At 29.4% G+C, this 7832-nt stretch overlaps 1 long non-coding RNA gene across 1 annotated transcript; it reads right to left on the reverse strand.

Annotated features, from left to right (window-relative positions):
* Positions 1-280: 280 nt before the first annotated feature.
* On the reverse strand, positions 281-2518 carry LOC107851538. The gene is made up of 2 exons (XR_001669059.2): positions 2218-2518; positions 281-500 (listed from the first exon to the last, which is right to left on the reverse strand). It is a non-coding gene; the product is annotated as an uncharacterized LOC107851538 (long non-coding RNA).
* Positions 2519-7832: the final 5314 nt, after the last annotated feature.

Consider the following 7832-nt stretch of genomic DNA (forward strand, 5'->3'; position numbering starts at 1 on the left):
TTTGCAAGATAAGAGGTGAGTCCAAGTTACCCTAGTAAAATCATCCACAAGAGTGAGGAAGTATCTAAACCCATTATAAGTTTGAGTATTATATGGGCCCTAAATTAAATATCTATATGGACTAACTGGAATGGTACATTACAGGGATGACAGAATGAGGAAAGAAAGATCTTTGTTGTCTTTCCATTTGACAGATAGAGCAAATGAAAGATGGTTTTGGTAGGCACTTTGTCAGAGAGAAAAAAAATAGAATGCAATTTATGAAAAGGCATATGGCCCATTCTTTGATGTCAAAACAATCCCATTTTATTAATATCGTCAGTTGTGTTACAAGTGAAAAGTGAACAAGTGTATACAAGAGAAACATTAGAAGAACATAAAGAAGAATCAGAGATTATGGGAGAGCCAGCAGCAGCAGAAAAAATAGAAACATCTGGATGGATAAAGTAGATCCTGCTTGCAGCTTTACCAATTCTTAGTGGCCTCTTCAGTGAAGGGTCCTGTAAATAGCAATGAGATTTGGTAAATACAACATAACAATCTAACAGAGAAATTGACAGATGGATGGAGATGAGGTTAAAATGAAAATATGGCACTAAAAAAACATGAAAGAGTACAATATCATGTCTTAAAGTTAAGGATCAAAAGACTTTCACCTTGTAACCATTAGGTAAGGTGATAAGAAAAGGATTAGGTAAAGGAATGATGTCATGTACTCCTCATATGGTTGGTGGCTCCTGAATCTAGGACCCAAGGATATATATCTATAATGGCATTATCAGATGCATAAGAACTCAATGATTTAGTAGCATAATCAATAAACGGACCAGCAAAATGAGCAAAACCAATCGGGTCTGTAGGAAATTCATCAAAGATGACAGTTTTACAATTAGGTATTTGAGTCTGCTGATGAAAGAAATTTTGCAAGTGATGATATTGCTCCTTGCTGAAGCTATGAGAATAAACATCAGTAGGATAGGCTGGAGAAAGATCAGTAGAAGGAAAAGTTTCATATGAAAATGGATTAGTGTGAACACAGGCAACAACTTCCTTGTTCTTTGTGAACTTGAAATCTAGAGGGAAACCAATCAGCTTATAACATTTTTCCATGACATGTCCAAGTCTTTTGCAATAGTTATATGAAGTGTTTTGGGAGGTAAATTGAGCTTTCTGAAGATGGGATTAGAATTTGGTCTAGGAGAAGGATTTTTGTTGTGTTAGGAATAACCACCCCTGTTGTATTGAGAGAAAAATCTATTATTATTGGGAGTAAACTGAGGCATTCCTTTGGGATTGTTGGATGATGAAGGAGTTGAAAAGGCAGCCGAATCACCAAAGAAATTAGGGGTGTAGGAGTAATTTTCCCTCTGACTTTCATCTTGCAACAATAAGGAGTACACTTTGTTAACTGACAGCAGAGGAGACATCATCAGAATGGTACTCTTTATTGTGGAAAGGAATCATTCAATCCATTTAGGAAATGAAAGAGTTGTTGGTCCTCTATGAACTTAGAGAAATCACCACAAGTACAAGATGGACCAACATAAGCAGAATGCAACTCATCCCAAAAACTCCTAAATTTGGTATAGTATGTGGTAATATTTGATGAACCCTGGGTAGTAAAATTAATTTTCTTTTGAATTTGGATCTATTTAGACCCATTTGATTGTCCAAACCTAGTGTTTAGATCCTCCCAAATTTCTTTGGCAGTTTTGAGACACATGACACTGATAGCAATGTCTCAAGACACAGAATTCAGAATCCATGCTTTTACCATATTGTTACATCTCTCCCAATAAGGAAAATAAGGTGAATTATGAGGAGCAGGTGTTCTCCCATCGAGTATACTCAGCTTATTTTTAGCTGAAAGAGAAGTTAACATACTACTTTTCCAAATCGTAAAACCACAACCAGAGAAAGCACAACTACAATTTGACTCCCAGGGCTATACGAAGGGTGAACATAGAATGGATGAGACGACTCAAGTAAAAAAGGGGTAAAACCTTTCAATGATTCTAAAGGCATTTTGTACCAGTCAAAATTACTCGAAGGTACTACGATAATTAGCTAAACCACCACAGTAACCAACAATATCACAACAATCGGCAGAAAATCACAACAACAACCACAATAACCAACAATAACCAGCTAAACCACAACAATATTCCAACAAAAATCACCACAATAACAACTCACAATAAGCTCAAAACGATATACCGTATTGATGAGAAAATCAGACGTAGCTCAGCTCGAGATTTGTAGGAGAATTAGGAACGAAATTACCAGTCTTCTTCTTTATCCTGAAGAAGTAAAGGTCTTGAAAGTAAAGGAAATGATTTGAGGGCAGAAAAATGATCTGAAATCCAGATCTGCCTTCATAGATGAAGCTTCACAGTCTCACAATACGTCAAATCGCCGATTACAGGTACCATCGGCTCTAATGCCATGTTAGTGTTGACAAACTCGAGATCGCCTCAAATTTTCATGAGGAAAAACTCAACTGTTTGAAGAGAGAATGAAAGATCGCCTCAAATTTTCATGAGGAAAAACTCAATTGTTTCATGTACATGCATAAAATGATCCTTTTTATAGCCGTTATAAAATGAATATGACAAGTATATTAACAAAATTACATGTCACAAATAAATCAAGGAAGTAATTAATGATCAAAATTGAATTTAAAAGACTTGATGATTTATAAATGAAATTGTTTTAGTAATGTAGAAAATTAATAAACAAAAGACTTACAAAATCTTCTAAGAATACTTGAAAAGTATTTATTATAATGTTTACGTTTCGAGATTTTCTGTAGGTACTTTAAAAATTGTATTGTGAATGCCATGTCTATTTTCAATAATATTGAATGTAATTCCTAGATAGTCAAATGTATTTTTTGTAGGACTCCATTAAGACATAATTATTTTAAAATTAACTTCGAAGAGGATATTATGGAAAAAAATTCATCGACAGTTAATTCTAAATTTATTTTTTAAGGTTTCTTATTTGATTATTATTCGATATAAAATTCGTCGGAGATATAATATGCATGTCATACACGTGTCAAATGACACACGTGAGGTAATTGAAGAAAGATTGTTTCACACTTTTAGAAAGAAAAAAAATTTCTAATTTCATCTTAAATTAAATGACAATTATCACTCAACTGATTAGTGGCTCCAAATTTGGTTGGTAAGTATTTGGTAGCATTCATGAAGGACACTGTTTCAAAAGCATTTTACATTATTTTTCAAGAAAGATACAAAAATTAAAAATATATCTTGTTTTTATAATATTAGTACGTTACTTTACTGGTTATTTTTAGCCTATTTTTGTACTTTATGATATAAAGTGGCAAAGGTTGTGATAAACGTTTCCTCATATAAAAAAAATATTTGTCCTGTTATAAATCAAGATAAGTATTCAATATTTTAAAGTTGTTGGGAGTTTTCTCTTTTGCCAACAATTTCAGTTTGCTTTTATCACTTTCTGAAATAGTTAGAATGAGAGTTTGGAGTAATTGTAAATTTAGTTTTCATGTGGTTTATAAGTTATAAGTTTGAGTCGTATAAATTGTAGAAGATTATATAAATTTTTAATAAAAATTTATAAAATTTAAAAATATCTTATTATCTCTTAAACTTTATGTTCAGTTAAATTCAGACACTTAAATTCGGATAACAAAAAAATTTATGGACCTTCTCCACCATGTTCTAAAAAATTTATTTGAACTAGTTAAAATTTTTATGTAACATGTTAGACTAGAGTCTAAAATCTTATAGACATCAGACGTCATCAAATATTGTCAGTCTCTAAGTATTACTTCCTCCGTCTCAAATTATTCGTCTTAAATTGAGATGACACAGCTAATAAAAAAATAATGATTAGTAATGTAACTTTATCATTTTGCCTCTATTAATTTTTTCATGCTGATAGTTTCAATATTGATGGAGTTATTATATAACTAATACCAAAACACTTTTTGCATGGATAATTAAGATTATAGGATTATCAAAGTCTTTGCAATATTTTTCAAGATTTGATAATTCAATGTTAGTAAGTAACAAGGAGTAATCAGTTACTAAGGGTATAATAGAAAAAAAATTGTCATTTTTTTGATTAATGGAAAAAGACAAGTAAAATGAGATATCAAATTAAGAAATTTGGGACGAATAATTTGAGACGGAGGGAGTATATTATATTTGCATTTCTTTTAAATAAAGATAAAATTTAATAATAACCTAAAATGGGAATGTTTGGGTTAAATATTCTGACCAATTTGCAAAATTAAATTTGTGTATTTTATTTCTTGGTGAATTCGTTTAATATAAGTTCTAATCATCTTGATCAGTGAACTTTAAAGTGTTAAATCAAAGAAAAGCTTTGGAATTTGAACATAAAGTAGAGATTATACATTCTTGTGGACCAGTTGTAACACAAATTAGAAGAAAAGAATATTACACTAGTGTCTATAGTAGATATATTTTATATCCATCTCCATTCCATTTTATGCATCGTCATTTGATCGGACACAGAATTTAAGAACTAAGTGATGACTTTGTAAAGTTTACAAAATTGTCCCTCTTAATGTTTATTTCTTAGTTGTCTTTTCTTAATAAGTGGGATACGCTAAGGATAAAATGAGAATAATTTCATTAAATAATTACCAAATAAGAAAAAATGATATTCTTTTTGAGACGAACCAAAAAGAAAATGATGATACATAAAATGGAACGGAGGGAATATTAAATATCATATGTCGTACAAAAAAGTTATACGGGTCAATCGAATATCACATGATAATACAAATAATTAATTACTAAGGATTTATTTTCGCCTCAATTTATGTGATCGCATCAATTTAACTCCAACATTACTTATACTTATATTAGAGTTATATTATAATCTTTATGTTAGCATAGATTATGTAAAGAAAAGTGGAATGGGATAGTCAAACGTCCGCAAGTCTTTAAATATATCGAAATTTGGATATGGAGAAAATTTTATTGGGAGCTGCAATGCGTGATCTAAATTAATCGGGACTTTAATACGGTTACCGGACACTGAATGAACAACCTTGAAAAAAGTCTTTAAATATGTTTAATTTGACTCTTTGAATAAGTATGAATTTGATAAAACAATAAGTATTTTTAATTGACTAATTAATGTACTATATTTTCATAAAATAAGGTCTGAGATAAATAGGTGTACGTAATTCGTATTGCTAAGATTTTTTTCGTCTCAATTTATGTGATCGCATCAACTTAACTCCAACATTACTTATACTTATATTATAATCTTTTTGTTAGTATAGATTACGTAAAGAAATTAGGAATGGGATCGTCAAACATCCGTAAGTCTCTAAATATATCGAATCCTGAACATGAAGAAAATTATGTTGGAAGTGTCACCTCCACAATACGTCTTGCAGTGCATGATCTGATTTAATCAGGGATTCAATTCAGACACCAAACACTAGATGGAAAATAAAAGAAGTCTTTAAATATGTTTAACTTGACTTTTTGAATAAGCGATAAATATTTTCAATTGACTAATTAATGCACTATTACAACAACAACAACATATCCTATTCCCATAAAGTCAGATATAAGGCAGCAGCAAAATCAGAATATACGAATCGTGGGTGTTTGAAAGGTTCAAACACACATATTAATATCAAAGTTTTAACGTTTCGTCTGAAAATCAAAGCACCCAGCTAACTTCTTGATTTCATCAGTGTTTTTCTTCATCTTATATCAGTTTTTATACATTTCTTATATAACTAAACATATTTTTCGTCGAGTTTAACAGGTGCCGAAGCACCTTTTAATCTAGGTACGCCCCTGATATCAAAGATAAGATAGAAAAATTATCGATAGATCCGACTATGATACTAAAGTAGAACATTAAAATTAGAAAACTACTTATTAAATATAGAAAAAAAAAAAAAACTCTTTTTAGAATAAACTAAATATAGACAGAGGAGTTATGTTAAAATAAGAAAATATTCAGCTGACCTAGAATAGAGTTTACTGACATGTTACAAACTGACAAACTATAATGACTACAAGAAATTTATCTACTACGTACTATACTACTTGCACTTTATACAAGAATTAGATTCCTAGCGTTTTTACTAATTTCGATTTTGGACAAAAAAAAATTCATTTATTAATTACTCCCTCTATTTTAAAATAATTAATTCCTTAAAAAAAATCTTTTAAGATATAAATTGTAGGTTACTTTTCACTATTAACTTTTTAATTATTCTTAAATAGTCTCTGGCAAAAATACAAGGTAAGGCTGCGTACGACAAACCCTTATGGTGGGACTCTTCTTCAGACACCGCGCATAGCGATAGCTTCAGTGTACCGGGCTGCTCTTTTTTTAAATTACTCTTTTAGAAATTGTAAAGTATTTGAGAACCTCATTAAATTAAAGGGTAAAATTAAAAGAAATTTCAAACATGTCTATTGAAAAATGAAAAATTTATTTATTTTAGACATTAAAAAATAACCCAACAATTTATTTATTTTGAAAGATAGGGAGTAAAATTAATTTTCCATTTGAGTCGAGGACGAACTTATTTGATGAATTTATTAGAGGTGAACTGGCTTCCTCTTTAATAAAGAAACTTTAATTACTAATAATTAATTGTTTTGACTAATTGATTGATGTATTTTTATTCTAATAAAGTTAGTTGATTTTCCTAATTTTGTGTGACCATAATAGCAGCCACCTTCATGACAAAAACGGCAGCTATAAATTTGTAATTAAAGAAAGTGATCCCATTTTATTTTAGTGAAAAGAACACTATGTAGCAGTTTTTAAAATATAACCCAAGTTTGATAATTTTTTTAAAAATTGATCAATCGAATATATTATTTTCACTTTATAACTGTTTCTTAATTTAGGTTATTTTGACTCATGCAATTTAGATACGGTCCATATACAATATTGATACAATTCATATATAATGCTGATACAATTCATATATAATACTGATACAATTTTCAACTTGAGTCATTCGGACATTTTGAAAATATTTAATTTATTTTTTTACTATAAATTTTTTAACTAAAAAAAATATTCTACTTTTTTTCATTGTTTAGAAATAATAATTAAATATAATTATATAAAAATGATATGATTGTTCTATAGAATATGTATCTATTTAAGATATGTATATAAAAATTGTATAGTGCTATCAAATATACATATGTCTAAAATATATATATAAAAAATATATAAAAATTATATAATTGTTGTATAAAATGTGTAAAAAAAAGGTACAATTATTGTATAAATTGTTTATCGAAACTATATGATTTTCGTATAAAATATTTATATGCATAAGATATGTATAGAAATTATATAGAAGGTGCGTAAAAATGGTATATAACAAACCAGTAAATTGAATGGCTAGAAATTGAAATTTAAATTTCATGGTCATTTCGTGAAAATAATTTAATTTGAAGTGTCGTTATTGTCCTTTTCCTTTCTTTTAATCCGGTTTAATAAAGAAAAAAAGGACAGTTCGATGCACTAAAATTCTCGTTATATATAGAGTTCAAGAAAATACTTGACTATCTACCATACGCAGTCTTACCTTGTATTTTTATAAGATTTATTGAGTCTGAATAAAGATTAAAAAATCTAAAATTATGGATTTGACAAACTCAAAAAAAATAAAAAACTCTCGTTAACCTCTTCATATTCGTTTCAAGCTCAAAGTGTAGGCAAAAATTTCCTCATACACTGTTTATATTATTCATGAAGGAGAACGGAGAGACTCGCATCCGGTGTCTTGTGCGATAAGAATGTGCCACCAAGAC

Source organism: Capsicum annuum, chromosome 12, assembly GCF_002878395.1.
Source record: "Capsicum annuum cultivar UCD-10X-F1 chromosome 12, UCD10Xv1.1, whole genome shotgun sequence".
Taxonomy (NCBI): domain Eukaryota; kingdom Viridiplantae; phylum Streptophyta; class Magnoliopsida; order Solanales; family Solanaceae; genus Capsicum; species Capsicum annuum.